Here is a 16229-nt window from a genome sequence, read left to right on the forward strand (position 1 = left end):
CCATGGGTTAAGTAAATCACCCGCTGAGATTGGTTTTCCAACAGTACTTTGCAACTATTCACCTACATCTTGAATTTCGGGAAGCACTTTAAAATATGCCAGTCCCATTTCCTAAAAGATGGTAAACTCAAGCATGGAGCTCTGTACCAGGGCTCAACGTAGAGCACCCACCTCACTCTGCACTCGCAGCCACCTTCCTCTGGGTCGCTGAGCCTCTTCCAAATCTACCGTGCCTTGCAAATAAAACAAAAAGGATCTGCCATAACAAGCCCAGTACATACAGCATTCTCCTGGGTTCACGAAGTCCTGAAACACTGTCTTTAAGGGGGTATTTGTAGAAGCTCCGACCTGTTTCACAGGACAACCGCCTTCCTGGCTGAAACAAACTTGCAGACAATGGAAGGCCGCACAGATCTGGATATGAGACCCTCTGCAAGCCTCTAACTGGTCCCTTAAAGACCCAGCTTAAAGAGGCCGAGCTCTACTTCCACCCCATTTCTAACATACAAATCAGACTGCACTTGCAGATAGCTGGGAGACAAACATTTCAGCGGCTTTTAAGCAACATTTAAGCAACATTAAGCAGCTACTTATAATTCTAAATCTGACTGCAGCCTGATATGATTACTTGATTAACTGACGTGATTACTTGAATATTCAAAATAAACTGTCATGGTCTCCAAGCTAATTCATACAAAATATACAAAGGCAGCGTTACAGCCTTGGTTGAAATTAAAAGAGGGTGGAGAAACATAATTAACAAAGATAAGCTATGTACCCCCCTGGAGAGAAAATGTCTTAGATTTTAATTCAAACCTGTGTAACATAAATAAGGGTGTGACACGAAAACACATTTCTTTTTAAAAACTCAATCTAAACCTCCATATTTTATAACTGTTGTTCAGGTGTGTGTGTGTGGGGGGGGTGGGAATGGGAGGAACAGGCAGGGTTAAAATGTGTTTCCAAAAGAAAAAAGCCTGGTACGATCTGGCATTTTTAAAAGCAAACACAACCCAGCAATCAATCTATCATGTCCTCCACAGAGTGTCTAAAGCCAACAGTTATTTTATCACCTGGTAACATTTCATGTTAATATATAAACAATTCTGTGAATTTTGTGATCCTCGTATTTTAGGAATTATGGTACTTAACAGCCATCATAATGTTGTCAGACCTAGTGACCCACACCCAGAAAGAAAACGAGGAAGTCCTAAAACAGTAAGAATCCCAAGAGGACTGAAGGGCTGGGGAAGATGTTATTCTGAACAGCCCGAACAAGCAGCCTTTAACCAGCCCTGTGTCAGAATGACCCAGATGTTCTCCAAACACACAGGATGTACACCTCTACTCAAGGGAGACCAGACAATCCGCAGATGGAGGCTGCCTGGAGGATGTGGGTGCCCTTCCCTCCCAACCCACACCCCTCAGGTCTTATACACCTTGTAGATCAAACCCAGGCGGCGCTGGGGTCAGACAAGGAAACCGACGCTGGATGCCCTCAACCAGTCTGGGTTTGAACCCGGCCTCTGTCACCTGCTAGCTGGGAGGCCTTGAACAAGTCACTTAACCTTTCTGTGCCTTAGTTTCTCATCTGTAAAACTGGGGTACCTACCTCATGGGGGGATTTGGTGAGGCCAAAATGAATTGACAGATGTAGAGCACCTTAGAAAAGCGCCTGGCATGTAGTGTATTTAGCACCCACAGAACAGCCTCATTCTCGTCATAAGTTGCAAACATTGCCCAACTGCAGTGTCATTTATTCTTCTGAAGAACATTATAACAGAAGATTGAGTCAGCTGAGTAAACAATGCTTCAGTGAACATCCTATCCAAGAGAGGGATTATTTTTTAACTACGCTCATCAAATTAAATCAGTCCCCTACTTAACTTTTATGTATAATACCGATAGTCTGGACACCCTCCAAAGGAGGCACAGGTATTATCACCTGCAAGTTCTACACAGAAGTCTCAGAGGTGCAGTGACTGGCCTGCCGGAGCCTGCCCAGCCTTGTGGGGCAGAGCTGGGTCCCTATCCTGTGCAGCTGCTAACCTGAAAGGCCTCTTCGCCAATCCCCTTCCTATAGCTTTGCTAACTTTAAAAAAAAGCACAGTAGATGCTCTTAATAAATGCACCTCAGATCCACAGTAAAGCTAAACATTCGGAAGTTTTGTAAGAAGTAAGCTCAAATTTTCACAGAGGTACATATCAGCTCACAAACAGGGCAGACAGAGGTGTCAACAACTCCTGTAGATATTAAGGTAATGTATTTCTTCTGCCAAAACCTGAAGCAGAGGTACCCTGTACGCTACTCTCAAGGGACGTACGGCACACGGCCAAACTTCCCAGGGAAGCAAATGAATAATCATTGAATTCGGCGTCATAAGAACTCTTCTTTGGGGAAGGAGAAATTCACAATTACTCTGTAGGAGTGTGTGCTATCCCAAGAAAGAAGGAACAGGTACTCTGGGGTTCAGAACAACTCAGATAAAATAAGGACCAGAGTGGCCAATTCTCCAGTGTGGCTTTAATTAGGTCTGTTTAGTATACACTTATCAGAGATTAGCTCTGACACAGTAAAACTGTTGACAATGGGGAAAGAAAAGGGCAGAGGGCGTGTGCTAGCAGGAGGGCGTGAACCTAGTGTCAGGACTGTCCTTTGAAACTGCAGGTGTTTCAAGAAGATGGTTATTCTAGGGGCTTCCCTGGTGGCGCAGTGGACGGGTTCGTGCCCCGGTCTGGGAAGATCCCACATGCCGCGGAGCGGCTAGGCCCGTGAGCCATGGCCACTGAGCCTGCGCGGCCGGAGCCTGTGCTCCACAACGGGAGAGGCCACAACAGTGAGAGGCCCGCATACCGCAAAAAAAAAAAAAAAAAGAAAATGGTTATTCTAACTGCAGAAAGCATGAGAGTCCCAGCACTAAAAATCTTAAGTGAAAAACTATTTCCTAAATCCCAGTCAGCAAGAAAACATTCATCCAACAAAAGGTACCAAAGTCTAACTTAAGATACAAGGAATACTGAGACATCGCACACAACTGTGCTTTAAATAGGAAGCACGAGGATTCAGTCTTCCTAAAAACTCACCAAGTATGAATATTTTCAATCCAGGGGCCACACAATTCCAAAAGCAAATGCATAAGTCAAATAAAAGTGTCCCCGTAGAGGAAACGTGCCAGTGGGAATCAAAGAGCTTGGTAATGATAACATTTATGGGTTGAAATCGGGATCAGGTGGGAGGAGGGATTCTATGACAGAAACTCAAAATGAGGTCAGTCCACCTTCCTGAACAACTCACTCTGCTAGGCTGGAACATCTCCAGCGGTTACGACTAACCTCTTAAGGAGAAAACTGTAATTTCCATCACTGATTCTGACATCTACCTTACTGAGACCTAAATGACTTCAACTTTCATTCTCTATCCCTGGTCAAACAGAAACAAAGGATTTGCTCTCGGCAAAAGTGAAAATAAAAAATTTTCGTTCTGAGACGGACTTGAAAATCACCTTGGTGTAACTGTTTATTTTTAAAGAAAGGGACCAATGCCCAGAGTTGATTTTCTTAAGGCTGATGGCAAGTTTAGGATAGGGAACCAGGGCAGCCGGGCTCTATACAAGGATGAGGCACTCTACCTGAACCACTGTGCCTTCCAAACCTCTCAGATTACTTCCGTTTTAATAACAAGGAAATATACGTGTGCTTTACCATAATCCTGTATTAGGAGGCAATGTTTATTTTAGTATCTCTTACGTGAGCTGAGGTAACTCAGTGGGTGAGAGGAACCCAGAGGCCTTGGTTCTCACTCCTGGCTCTGCCAGCAACTGGCTCCATGAGCTTCAGCAATACTGAGACTTTACTTTTCTCACCAACAATACGTCATTAAAAGCTGGGAAGCATCCTGATTTCAGTAATATTAAAATGCGAAAGACGGCTTGTGTGCCGTGCCACTGACTGTAAGCTGCATCTCTACCCAGATATGTGAAAATGTGAAAAACTGCCTGAAAACGGATGAAATGTGGTGGAAACACACACCTGTAAAGTGGCGGACAAACACCAGCTGCAAAGAGGACCGCGGGCCCAACATGGGGAGAAAGGGCCTGTCTGGATGGAACATGGGCCCTTAAGATGTTTCCACCTGAGGACAAAGCCTCCTCCCTCTTACCCCACAACACCGCATTTCTTCTAACTCCCAGGCCTGAGAGCGCCCTTCCTCTTGCTGGCCCTCAATCCAGCTGGTCTCCAAGTTGCATAGATCTTGTCCTAGAAACAACCTCATGTGATTAGCTCGCTGCAGTCTGTGCTCATGGCTGTGGCTCCAGGTGAGGCCTCACCACTGCCCTGGCCTCCAACAGCCTCCCAGTCCACCCCCACACAGCCCCGGTGTCTGTCCTCGCCAATCCCCGCCACGTACTCTGACCACACTCATATTCTTGGAACACAGGATTCACAACGCACTCCTTCTGGTTCAAAAGCTTCAGCGGTCCTGTTACCCAACATCTCAGGAAAGACAGCAGGCTACTGGGTCAAGTCCACCCAGGCTGGAATGCTTTGTGACCTTGGGCAAGTCTAAAACTTCTGAGTCTCCATTTCCTCATCTGTTAAGTGGGAATGCTCACAGTACCAATTAACAGTACTTGAGATAAACCCACATAAAAGGGCTCAATGCAGAGTTTGATATGTATTAAGTTTAATAAAAGTGAGCCCCCCCTTTTTTTTTTTTTGGCGGTACACGGGCCTCACTGTTGTGGCCTCTCCCGTTGCAGAGCGCAGGCTCAGCGGCCATGGCTCACAGGCCCAGCCGCTCTGCGGCATGTGGGATCTTCCCGGACCGGGGCATGAACCCGTGTCCCCTACGTCGGCAGGCGGACTCTCAACCACTGCGCCAACTTGCCTTTCTAACCTTTCTTTCCACTTCTGCCCTATTAGCTTCAGGCAACTGGGCTACTTGCTTTAATGCCCAATGACTCACTTGTTTGCTCTCCAAACTCCCTCTCCTAGAATGCCCACCCTCTGACCTCTGTGCGCCCATAAGATTCCTCTATAACAGGTAAAGTGAAATTCAAATATTGATTCAGTTCTGTTTCATTTAATCCAATCATCTCTTTGATGGGGCCTGACATCCTTGGAGGCCCTTATAGCCGACACACCCCCATGTCCACAGAGGCCCTTCCTGAAAGTGTAGTTAGCAGCCAGGTAGGTGAGATGAGATTTAAATCCACTTCCTCAGTTTGGGATGGGCCCCAGGTTATCAGATTTCATTGCTTTAGTTATTACTTCAAGTAACCAAAGCCAAAATCAATCACCTCAAGGCCAAGGACCCTCTTTGGAAGGTGGTGGGAAGGGAAGTTCCCACATGAGAATATGGTAACAAGGGGTCCAGACTAGCTGGCAGTCATCTTGCAAAATCAGCCTATGGACATAACCAACATCTGAGGAGACTTCAGAGAAACAGAGCAAAAGTTCTGCCTATGGGACTTTTCAGGTCGGATGGTCATTTAAGCCCATGTGCATTGGGTTTTCTGTCTCTTGCACGAAAAACAGGCCCATCAGTGCTAGGCACTGATACATCTAACATGGTGAGCTCTGCCATAAAGCTTTCCCAGAAACAGTGAGACAAGCCCCCTGGAAAACTGTTTCTGATACCCTTCTAGTAGAAGGTGCAGATTAAGTATGGGTATAAAAGGATTAAAGTGTAAACTCATTCAGGAAGCCCTTTGGAGTCAGAAACTGTCCTTCAGCTTTGTATACAACCTCTTCCCCCAAGACACACACACACAGTACCCACTCAGTAACTGACAAGTCAATTAATTAATAAAGAGAGTAAATCAAATGTGGGCTAAAAGGAAGGAACAGACTTGACACAGATTTAAAAATGGCAAATTGTTAATCTTGGATGGCTCGAAGATGGACCTTTAATCATGAGGTTAGAGTTTTAAGTTACAGAGTAACAGAGTTACATAAAGGGCAGAGCCCACTGACCAAATCCTCCCAGCAGCAAGGACAGAGGAAGGAGCATGTATGTTACAGAAGACAGAGCTATGTGATTTGGACAAGTCACTTGGCATCTCTAGGCTTTAGTTCTCAATTCTTTATAAAAGAGGTAGGGGATAGCACTTCTCACAGGGAGGCTGTAAGAATTATGTACGGAAAGCAACTATGAATAGGAAGGTGCTCACATCAGTAATACCTGAAACTGAATGCATGCAAAGACAGACCTATTTTGGGAACTAACTAATGGAAAGATTATCCCATCAGTAAAAGAGTTGGTAGGCATAAAAGAGGTATTAGACTTAATTACAAATTTTCTTAGGGGAAGGATGTGGCCCCGAGTAAGAAAGAAATAAAACCATCACTCACACTCTCTACTATCTACTTAGGCATCAAAGTCACCCTAAAGGAAAGTAAACAGTTTTGCCTTGATTTGTATAATTCAAGTTGGAAATAAGACACCCAAGTACCGATACTCACTCCTACAAACAGGAGGGCAATCAACCGTTATGCTAAGAGGAAAAGAGGGGGCAATGGAAAAAAGATCCTTGCAGACATCCAAAAATTAAGAATTCTGACACCCCTCCCGCACAAAAAAGAAAAAGGAAGCTCAGTCGATCCCAGGGAAGGAGATAACTCACCTCATTTTCAAAAGTGACTTTGCAGGAATGCTGGCATTAGTGTCTGTGAAAACCTAGTTTTGAATATTTTCCCAGTTACTTGAGATTCTCCAGCTGTATCCTTGGCCACATCCCCTAAACCTCACTTCCCCTTCCCCAAGAAGAAAAATAAGTGAAGAAGAAACATTTATCAAACCACTATTTGGCAAGCCCCATGCTGGGCACTTTCAACTGTGTCATCTCTTGGAATCCCTAACAATTCTGCAACGTGAAACCTGTGGACAGACGAGGAAATTGAGTCAAGAGGGTGAGGACAGTGTCTGAAGTTATGATGTACTTTTCTTGAAAAAAATCTGGCCATCAAATCTTAATACACTTTCTACTTTCACTTTTCAGCCCAGTTCTGTTCTATATTCTGTAAAATTAACCATCTGTAACCATCAATAACACTCTCCCTTTTGTCTTCAGTTAGAAACAGAAAAGAAATACAAAAAAGAGGAACTGTACAGAAAAAATTCCTGGCAATGAGAAGTTATAATCTGGGGTCAGAATCTAAAAGGGACATGAGTGACATTTCTCTTTCAAGTACGGAGCTTTCCTTGGAGAATCCCAGGCAGCTTCCGAACGAAATAAAAAAGTGATCCGCTTCTCCCTAACTGCAGATGGAAAGTTAAAGTGTTCGTCCACAGATAGGCTGTGTCCCTATCTGAGATTATGCACCGAACGCTGTTGGCTGAGAGGTGGTGCAAGCAAAACAAGTGCACACCAACAGGTTATCTACGGAATGGTTAGGCGAACAAGTTACAAAACCTAACAAGCAACGTTAGCTCTTCCGTCCTACCCTATAAAGAAAGCACTTCCTGCCACGGGGCCCGCTATTAAAGAATTAAGGCTGCTCTCTCCCCACTATTCTCCCGCCGCATGCCTAGGTTCCGCAGCCCAGCTCACAAGTCATGCACTGGATTCTTCCATACGGGACTCCTCACCCCTCACCCCAAAGTGGGCCAAATGCATTATCCAATTTGCAATCAAGAAGCCAGGAGCTGAGCTGAACTACAATCGTGAGCAGGGGAAACCATCAACCTAAAAGTGCAAGGGCACGGAACGGTTGCAAGACAGTTTAAAAGAACAAGCCTTGCTCCAGGCACGACTCCCTCCACCCCGAGGCGGGCGTGCAGACAGCGGGGATGGGGTGGGGGCCGAGTCTTATTGCGTGTACACTGTAAAAGAGCCTTTTCCTTGCCACTCGCAGCAGACGCGACCCCAGGGCTTCCCCGGCCGGCCCCGCGCTCAGACTCCAGTTAGGGTCTCCCAGGTGGCTCTCCAGTCCCCTCCCCCGCGCTTCCCCACCGGCCTCCCCGAGGATCCGCGGGCTACAGTTATCTGGTTTTAATAAAAACCGAAGCGTTCCCGGGCTAGCGGGCTCCCACTCCGAGGGGCAGAGGCGGGAGGGTAAGAGAGAAAAGGAAAGGCCAGAGGCGCCGCGCACCGACCCGCGCATTGCGACCCCGTGGCAGCTCTCCCAGCTCCCTCGGGTTTTGTTCTCCCCTGAGGAAGCGCGATCGCTCTCGGGGCTCTTCCCCGGACCTCCGGCCGCGCCTTCATCCCGCCCGGGCGGGCAGACCCGAGAGCAAGAGCCCACCCGCCCTACTTCCCGTCGGCGCGCCGGGTGCGTTCCCGCCGCGCCCGTCAGCGTGCACACCGCCCGCCGACTGCTTCCACCGCCGAACAGGTGAGACAGCATCGCGCGTAAACTCCTGAGACGCCCGCACAGCTCTCACCCCGCCCGCCATCGCGCCCGGGAGCGGGCCAGCGCCCTCGGAGCTGCCGAACTCCTCTGCCACGCGGGCGCAGCGCGGGCCGAGCCGGCAGTCGCTCGTGCGCACCGGGCTCAGGACCCAATGGTGGGTCGCAACCCTCGGTCCCGGCCGCGCGCCGGCGCGGGTGTCATGGCCGAGCGGCGGCCAGGCGAAGTTTCCTGGAGCCGCCCGCTTACCTCTTAGGCCGAGGGTGGCTGCGGCTCCAAGAAGTGGCGAGGCGGCGGCGGCAGCGCCCGGGGCCAGCCGAGCCAGGAAGAGGCGGGAGGGAGTGCCGGGCCAGCAGCAGCCGCCGGGATGGGAAGAGGAAGGCTCCGGGTATCTACAATCTGAACGTGGGCTGACCGTGACGTCACAATGGCGCGGCCAGCCAATCGCCGCCGGGAGGCCGAATCAAGCGCTATGATGTCATGCGGCTCCGGAGCCAATCGCGAGACAATAGAACTTTCGTGATTGTAAATTCCAGAATCCGACGCAGTGGGGAACCGTGGTCTGGGTTGGTCCCCTCCGGTTCACGTGTCTCTGGGCAATTTTATCCCCTTTCTTCCTAATAAGCCTGCGTGGAACGCAGAGCCTGCGCAATAGCACCAGTGAAGTTCCCGATGCCCTGAACTCTGATTCTTTTAGTGCCAGGCGTGGCGAGGTTGTGTGGCCGCGTTTGGACAGCAGAAGCCCACTCTGCAGTCTCCTCGCGGGTTCTGGAAGGGAGCCAGTTCTTCTTGGTTTTGGATGATAGGGTTAAATGCCTGCGGAGATCACCGGCGCGAACAAGATAAGGCAACAACAAAAAAGCGCTCAAAACTGATGCTATAGCTTAACTCCTGGTGGGTAGATTTACCGTGATTTTTCTTAGGGATTCTGATTTTCCCTTAGTGATCACTACCAACTCCATCTCTCCTCAAGACTTTTTGTAGAAGGAGAAAATGTGGTGGAGTAAGTGACGTCTTTTCAGCTAGACAGGTTTAAGCACATAAGACAAAGTGCTTTGTGCTCAGGGCACAAGTGGAAGATCCTTGCTGTTTTTCATTGATATTTGGATAACTTAAGGCCTTCATCATCCTAGTATCCTATGCTTTCCCCATATCCAGCCCCAGAAATTAAGCCTTTCTCCCAGTGCCCTCTGGCTGTATTTCTATTACCCCATGCCCACGGACCCAACATGGTCAACTGTTTAATGTAGGCAAGTTTATTCATTTACGTATTTACAATGTTTATCATGTGCCAGCCGTTCCAGGACCTCGGCCATTGCCCATTGCCTTAAGAATACAGGTGTACAAACTATATACAAATGAGATAATGTAAACATAAACAAATAACAAGATTTTTAACAGTCGATTGCCATTCAACTCCACAAACACTGACTTCAGTTTGACAGATACTATGCTAGGTGTTAGAAATAAAAAACTGCAAGGATCCCCTCCCCCTGTGAAATGATATAGTCAGGAAACAACTACCATGCAGAATGGTAAACAGTACGATGGAAACCAAGATAAGGAGATTAATGAAGAACTGTCTGTCAAGGGGCGGGTGAAAAGCATATGCCAGAGGCCTAGAAGAGTTGGGCAAATGTATCTCCTTTATTCTTCACTTTTCTGCCCGAAGTTCAAGGCCAGAGCTGGTTCAGCTCTTCATCACCCTAACAAGTTCTAACCTTCCAGGTTTTAAAAGTTTCAAATTTAACTTGATATTCCAAAAATCTCCAGTTTTACCCAGACACAATTGTTTTTGCTGTGTTCACCTATCAAAATATTTCGGCCATACTACCAAAATATCTGTATTTATTTTTAATTATGGACTTATATAACTGTCAAGTCATACATTAAATATTAAATAATTTTTCGTATTTTAAGAGAAAAGTAAACACAAATTTCTATTATTTTATTCCTAGCCTTCAAAGGACGCCTTTTGGGCTTCCCTGGTGGCGCAGTGGTTGAGAGTCCACCTGCCGATGCAGGGGACACGGGTTCGTGCCCTGGTCCGGGAAGATCCCACAGGCCGCGGAGCGGCTGGGCCTGTGAGCCATGGCCGCTGAGCCTGCGCATCCGGAGCCTGTGCTCTGCAACCGGAGAGGCCACAACAGTGAGGGGCCCGCGTACCGCAAAAAAAACAAAAATAAAAACAAAGGACGCCTTTTCATATGCCCTTGACAGATATGCCTTAGTTATTGTCTGTGTATCTTGGTTTCCATTAGAGCATTTTTCACTCTGCATTGTAGTTTCCTGACTGTCCCATCTTGTTCAATCCATGGGGTGCTTGTACCTTCACTTTAAAGAGCCCTGGCGTTAGATTGTAAACTCCATTGGAGGGAGAACCATGTTGAATTTTGCTCATTATTTATCCCCAGATCTTACTACAGTCCCTGATATATAATAAGAGCTTAGTAAATATGTTTTGAATAAGTGTGTGAGCTCTTACTCCCCCTCACCATCATCACACTGGTGCTTCCATTTTCTGCTCTAGAACTCCAACCCTCTGTCAGATAGTTATGTCCCAGGACTATTGACTCCTCTCAAACCTAAGTTAGTAAGGTCATGTTCTCATTCTTTACCCATCCAGAGACTTAGGGTTCCCAATACATATATGATTTAGGGAGAAATTTCTGTCCCCCAGACAACTCATCTTAACCCTGCAGTGTAAACTGACTACCATGACTTCAGTATGAGTTACTCCATATGGCAACACCATCGCATTCATGGATAAAGTTGCAAGAAATGACTCTTCAACTTAACTGTGGGTATTTTTTTTCAAAATAGATCAAGAGAATGCCTAGGATTCCATGCCGGGGTTCAAGGAAAGTGTGTTACTGAGTGTCAGAATCAAATTCCTGGCCAGTTGGGTTCTAGACCCTGTGCTGGAGCCATCCCAATCCTTACAACCAGCCTGTCAAAAATGAACCCAAGGGGCTTCCCTGGTGGCGCAGTGGTTGAGAGTCCGCCTGCCGATGCAGGGGACACGGGTTCGTGCCCCAGTCCAGGAAGATCCCACATGCTGTGGAGCGGCTGGGCCCATGAGCCATGGCCGCTGAGCCTGCGCGTCCGGAGCCTGTGCTCCGCAACGGGAGAGGCCACAACGGTGAGAGGCCCGCGTACCGCAAAAAAAGAACCCAAGTAGGTGCAGTACACAGCCCTGTAGCTCTTGCTTGTTTCCCTATAGCAGTGGTCCCCAGCTTTTTGGCACCAGGGACCAGTTTCATGGAAGACAATTTTTCCACAGACCAGGGTAGTGGGTGGGGGCATGATGGATTCGGGATGATTCAAGCACGTTACATCTATTGTGCACTTTATTTCTATTATTATTATATTGTAATATATAATGAAATAATGATACAACTCACCATGATGCAGAATCAGTGGGAGCCCTGAGCTTGTTTTCACTTGCCACTCACTGATAGGGTTTTGCTATGAGTCTGCAAACAATTGATTTATTGTGGTCTCTGTGCAGTCAAACCTCTCTGCTAATGATAATCTGTATTTGCAGCCGCTCCCCAGTGCTGGCATCTCCACCTCAGCTCCACCTCAGATCATCAGGCGTTAGATTCTCATAAGGAGCGCGCAGCCTAGATCCCTCACGTGTGCAGTTCACAGTAGGATTTGCACTCCTATGAGAACCTAATGCCGCACTTGATCTGACAGGAGGTGGAGCTCAGGCGGTAATGCGAGCGATGGGGAGCGGCTGTAAATGCAGATGAAGCTTCTCTCGCTCACCCACTGCTCACCTCCTTCTGTGTGGCCCAGTTCCTAACAGGCCACAGACTGGTACCAGTCTGTGGCCCGGGGGTTGGGGACCCCTGCCCTATGGCATCAATGGTAGTCCCCTGAGAAGTGATTGTTGAATTATCTTCACATAATAGTTAACTATTTTATTTCTTCTCCTCTCCCTCCTCCTGCTTTTCTTTTTTTCTTTTTAAATTCTGGCAGCATTCTCCCTTCTGTGATCCCAGGTCTCCTCCAACCATACACTTCCAACTGTATCAGAAGGTTGCTTCAGTATTAAGAAATATTGGGAGATTTGTTCTATTGTTGTAGCATCTGAAGTTGAATTAAGAAATATGATTGAGGGGCTTCCCTGGTGGCGCCGTGGCTGGGAGGCCGCCTGCCGATGCAGGGCACGCGGGTTCGCGCCCCGGTCCGGGAGGATCCCACATGCCGCGGAGCGGCTGGGCCCGTGAGCCATGGCCGGTGAGCCTGCGCGTCCGGAGCCTGTGCTCCGCAACGGGAGAGGCCACAACAGCGAGAGGCCCGCGTACCGCAAAAATAAATAAAAAAATAAAAATAAAAAAAATAAAAAATAAAAAAAAAAAGAAATATGATTGAGAGTTTCATTAGAATGCTGTTCTAATGAGTGCTGTTTGATTTAAAGATGAAATACTACATGTGCTTAGGAGGTATTTGCACAACCCAATGAAACCTCTCTTTTGAGATAAAATACAAGCCTATGTTTGCCTCTGGACATTTGAATGTTGATTAAAATATAAACCAAGTATAAGCTAGTTTATGCTAAGGGTAACACTATTCAGTCTCTGCCTTTTGTTTTTCCTCCCCGTGATCTTACTTTTTTCTTCTTTTCTAATTTGTGTTTTCTGTTATCTTGTTGCCAGGGGCTCCCATTGGCCTGGCTTGTCTTGCTGGAGAGAGAGAGAGATGAAAAGGCAGTTTTCTTTCCTCCTCAGACCTTGGGGTTTGTTCCATGCTTCCTTTGTTACTTTGCTGCTACTCCTCCTTGTTGCTGGTCAACATGTAACCAGGTTTATCTCTATTCCTGTCCTTGAGTGTTCCTCCTAATGGATGTGAGCTACTGAAAGGCACTGCCCATGCCTGTCTACCATGTTGTTTTCCCAATGGCTAGCAGAACCTCTGGTAAATAGCGGATGCTCATAAATATCTACTGAATGAGTGAACAATTTGACCTGTTTCTGGATTCTCTGGTCTTTTCTTCTCCACTTCCTTTTATAGTCTTTAGTACTCTATCTGGGAGCAACTGGGCAATGAAAGGCATCTGTGTCCTCACTTCCCTCTATCTATATTACTTCCTAGGTGTATTATCATCCCCCTTTTATGGCTTTGGATTCCATCTACAATCTGCTGACTCCCAAATGTATTTCTCCAGCCCAAACCTTTCCCCTGAATTCCAGACTTATATACTTAACTGCCTATTAATGACTCCTCCTCTTGGGTGTCTGTCTAAAACGCATCTCAAACTGAGGATAAAAAGTGAACTCTTGATTTTTTCCCCAGACCTGCTCCCTCTGTGATGTTCTCAAGGCAAACACCTTAGAGTTATGTTTAACTCCTCTTTCTTTCACATCCTATCTTCATGCATCAGCAAAATCCTGCCTAGTCCATCCTCAGAACATATCTAGAATCTGTTTACTTTTCACCCTCCTTATGACAGCCACTGATTTAAGTCACTATCAGCTGTTTCCCAGAATTTTGCAATAGTCTCCAACTTGACCTCTACTTCTGTGTTTTCCTCCTATGGTCTATTCACAACCCAGCAGCCTGAGCAATCCTCTTAAAACCAATGCCAGATTAAGTCACTTAAAACAATCTATCAAACTCTTAACTCAGTAAAAGTCAAAACCCTTAAAACAACATATAAGACCTTTGTCATTTCTTGGACCTTCTAAAGCTACTCTGTCTTCCACCTGCAACGGCCTCCTTCTTATTCCTTGAGCACACTAAGCACTAGAATTGCCTCAGGGCCTTTGCACTTACTCTCCCCCATGCCTAGAATAATCTAACCCAGAAATCTCCAAGGCTTATACCCTTGTTTCACTCTGATCTCTATAAATGTCATCTTTTGGAGAGTTCTCCTTGATCACTATCTAAATTTGTAACATCTCCCTCCTTGCCTTCCTTTTACTCTGCTTTATTTTTCTCCTTAGCACTTATCACTGTCAGACATACTAGAGATTCACTTTAAAATTATTTATTTATTTAGTTGGCTGTTCTGGGTCTTAGTTGTGGCACGTGGGATCTTTGTTGCTGCGTGCGGGATCTTTAGTTGGGGCATGAGGGCTCTTAGTTGCGGCATGCATGCGGGATCTAGTTCCCCGACCAGGGATCAAACCCAGGCCCCCTGCTTTGGGAGCATGAAGTCTTAACCACTGTACCACCAGGGAAGTCCCTAAAGGCTCACTTAATCTTTGTTTATTCTCATCCCCCTGTTAACTCACCGAGGGCACAGACTGTTCTGTTCACCACTACTTGAAACCCCAGCACCTGGAACATTGCCTGGCACCTGGTAGGAGCTCAGTCAGTACTTATTAAATGGATAAATTAATGAAAAATGAATGGAAAATTGAAATGCAGATCAGTAAGATATGCTTTTACTAGGAACCCCTTGGCCAAAAATTAAGTCTAAGAGAAAGAAAATAACAACTATAATAATTTTAAAAATTACTATCGATGGGTAATATTTTTCTGTTCCCCATTAATGATAGTTTTTCCTGCCACCTTTCTGAAATGTTAAAATCTGAAAAGTTAACACACTCCAAGAGAATACTTAACCTTTTTAAAGTGCTATAAAAGAAGAAAGACTATAACTATGGTTACGATGAAAAAGACATACCATTGTCTTAAATTGGTATGAATTCGGGATGTCTTACTCTTCTATAAATGCATCAGTTACCTTTTTTTAAAAATTAATTAATTTGTTTTTGGCTGTGTTGGGTCTTCGTTGCTGCGTGCGGGCTTTCTCTAGTTGAGTGGGTGCTACTCTTCATTGTGGTTCTCGGGCTTCTCATTGCAGTGGCTTCTCTTGTTGCAGAGCACGCGGGCTTCAATAGTTGTGGCAGGCGGGCTCAGTAGTTGTGGCTCGCGGGCTCTAGAGCACAGGCTCAGTAGTTGTGGTGCACGGGCTTAGTTGCTCTGCGGCATGTGGCGTCTTCCCGGACCAGGGCTCGAACCCATGTCCCCTGCACTGGCAGGTGGATTCTTAACCACTGCGCCACCTGGGAAGTCCTGCATCAGTTATCTTGAATATCAAGCACTTTCTCTTGAAATAGAGACTGTTACATTTATTTAGATGATAAGTCAAACTTGGCACCAGTTCTTTTTCTTTTTACTACTTATAAATTTCTAAAGCCTTTCCCAATACACTCTCCTTTTATCCTTTCAGCACCATAATGAGATGAGAAAATTGAGCCACAGAAGGGTTAAGTGACATCGCAAGGCTGCAAAGCCAGTAAGTGAAGAATTAAGATTGAATTCAGGTCTCAGTCCTCAACCTCTTTACAGGCTGAGCTTTGTCAAAGATAAGATCTTAAATCAGGAGAGCTTCTCAATGTGTCTTTTACTTTGCTGGTTATCGAAAGAGAAATTTCTCAATTGATATATTTCATTCTATAACATACGAAGGAGCTAAAGAATTCTAGGAAGTAGACAAAAGCAGATGATAACCAAAATTCTGGCTAAAAGCTATGTGCAACTGGCAAAGAGTAGTGACATGGTTCTGTTGTTAAGAACATGCTTGTGTGGACTACGTCCTGGTCGAGCAGTGTGTTCTGTAAGTGCTCTGGATGATTTTGGAGTTGGTGATATAGCACAGAATATGCTTTGCCCTAGTGCTGTTATTTATGAAACAAGTTTTCCAAATATTAGCCATAATTGGTTTAATTATTCTAGGTTATGTGATGTATTAGTTATAGGCATAACGTGTCATAAAACGCCTTGCTTTTGTACACCTGCAATTTATTTTATTTTATTTATGTTTGGCTGTGTTGGGTCTTCATTGCTGTGCACAGGCTTTCTCCAGTCGAGGCGAGCGGTGGCTTCTCTTGTTGCAGTGCGCAGGCCTCTCATTGTGG

At 46.2% G+C, this 16229-nt stretch overlaps 1 protein-coding gene across 2 annotated transcripts in view; it reads right to left on the bottom strand.

The window, feature by feature from the left end:
• ELOVL5 (ELOVL fatty acid elongase 5) overlaps positions 1–8756 on the bottom strand; it is a 69943-nt gene extending 61187 nt beyond the window's left edge. For both annotated transcript variants that reach the window (XM_060163114.1, XM_060163113.1), the window contains exon 1: positions 8602–8756. The gene's annotated coding sequence lies outside the window, so the exon portion shown is untranslated. The remainder of the gene's footprint in view (positions 1–8601) is intronic.
• Positions 8757–16229: the final 7473 nt, after the last annotated feature.

This window comes from Lagenorhynchus albirostris, chromosome 10, assembly GCF_949774975.1.
Source record: "Lagenorhynchus albirostris chromosome 10, mLagAlb1.1, whole genome shotgun sequence".
In the NCBI taxonomy this organism is placed as follows: domain Eukaryota; kingdom Metazoa; phylum Chordata; class Mammalia; order Artiodactyla; family Delphinidae; genus Lagenorhynchus; species Lagenorhynchus albirostris.